The sequence below is a fragment of the Microtus ochrogaster genome, unplaced genomic scaffold, assembly GCF_000317375.1.
Source record: "Microtus ochrogaster isolate Prairie Vole_2 unplaced genomic scaffold, MicOch1.0 UNK4, whole genome shotgun sequence".
Lineage (NCBI taxonomy): Eukaryota > Metazoa > Chordata > Mammalia > Rodentia > Cricetidae > Microtus > Microtus ochrogaster.
In genome coordinates, this window is record NW_004949102.1 from 13,628,161 (window position 1) to 13,630,262 (window position 2,102).

The window sequence follows — 2,102 nt, forward strand, 5'->3', positions numbered from 1 at the left end:
GCAGACACACACACACACACACACACACACACACACACACACACACACACATAGCAAAGCTAAGCTAAATCCTTGAAATAATGGAACAGTAGTTAAAGTCATGAGCTTTGTCTGTAGGTACACACAGGACGTGTGTCCAGATGAGATGATTGTCCAATGTGGATAATTTCATTCAATCATGTGCTCTCTTTAACATGGAGTGGAGAGTGCCCACTTTCTACACGGTTTGATTGCAGTAACATGTGATATGTGCTTAGTGATCAGTATTAAGACTTTGGTATCACAGTGCAATGGCAAAAGCCCATACAGGAAAACAGCTAGCCTGTGTCATTTAACAGAAGAAATGAAAGTGCAATATTTCACATGAACATTTTCTGTGTGCCTGGCATGGTGACACAGGCCCATAATTTTAGTATTTAAGATATCATTTAATGGAGACAAGGATTATGAATTCAAATCCAGTTTGGATTACACAGTAACAGCTTGTATCAAAAATAAAAGTTAAATGTATAATATATATAACTAACCTTTTGTGTGTGTGTGTGTGTATATATATGCTTTCATTTGTTCTTTAGCTTCACAGAGAAAAATTATTTCAATAAATTCATAACTAGCAAATATTACCCATAATTCATATTTCATGTGGACAACAGTAATCTGAACATTAAAGTTTAATGTGAAATGACATGGGCTGTTATTAATCGACAAATATAGTCATAACCTATTTTGTCTCTTTCTGAGCTACATGTGTCTGTCAGCTCACTCCTCACTCTTCTCAGTCACCTGGGAGGGTTTAAGAAACCGTGATAGTCACAGAGGCGACCACTGGGGACAGACCAAAGGTAGTGCAGATGATTCTTAGAGCGGACTGAAGGAAAGAAAGAAACAAATGATCTCTTTTGAATTAACCGGTGTCAACAGAGCTTTAAAACTGAGCAGAATAACTCGTTCTTACCAATCACAGCAATAGTATTTGCTTGAGCCAGTGGGGCGAGAGCTAAGGGTCTGCTCCGTGTGGCAGAGAGCACCCAGAATCTGGCCCAGGTGCAGTATGCAGCTGAGAAGGGAGGGAGGCCTCCCCTCCAGGGTGATTAGGGAGTCCACTGACTCTCTGATGGCTCAGCATCTAGCACAGCAGGTGGCACAAGAGAGACCTGGGCACAGGCTGCCCCCTTTCTTCTCTGCTCTTTGTTAATCCATTTGTTCAATTACACTAGCTGGCAAGGGGTGACCCTGTGGTTCACAATTATCTCACAACGGTGTCAGTCGGCAAGGGAGTCAACACAGCTCTTTTGTTCTTCGGATTCCCCCAAAGCTGTAATCTTAAAGTCCTGCCTTATCACATGCTTGCTGTAATTTGGGGAATAACATTTCACTCTTAATTATCAGAACACCTCCTTCGGCCTCACCAAATGATATATATTTCGTTCCCTATCAAACACAAACATGGATTTCGGGACATCACACCAGCAACATGGACGCCATTTTCTTTCTTTCCATGCTGGACCTGGCTACCAAGTACACTCAGGGTTATTTCGATCACATTGCATGTTAAATAGGTAAATAAGCATCGCTTTAATGACCAACTAATTTACAGAACACATCCCACTAACTGGATAGAAAGTCAATTTTTCTGGTTTTGATTCCTAAGGCAGCATGAATGGCTGATGTTAATAATGCTTTCGCACCTCTGCATGTCTCAATTTCAGCTGCTTCTATTATGCACACAATGTGAGGTAATTAACAGCTTTCAAGAAAGGAAAATACAAAGCACAGGGAAGTTATTTTGCTTAACCTAAAATTTCTGTAAAAGAATCGATTGGCTGCATGGTTTCACTTCTGCTCATTTTAAATCTGTGTTCACTGGAACACCTAATTACCTTAATGTATTCTTCAAGAGAGGAATGCCTACAAAGCCTGGCAAGTTGTTCCTCCTATGCCCCAAAGAGTCTATTCTCAGAGCAGTCTACTGGACCAGCATCCCTGGACTTGGCAGGAGTAACCCACGCAACAGTGTTTGGCTACCTCCAGGCATGAATAGACTTCACTTCTGTTAAAGAATCATGTTGGGGCCGGGCGTTGGTGGCGCACGCCTTTAATCC

General features: G+C 41.6%; 1 protein-coding gene across 3 annotated transcripts in view; it reads right to left on the minus strand.

Moving 5' to 3' along the window:
• Nucleotides 1-2,102, minus strand: part of Dgki (diacylglycerol kinase iota) — a 446,406-nt gene that overhangs the window by 208,657 nt on the left and 235,647 nt on the right. The window lies entirely within an intron of this gene.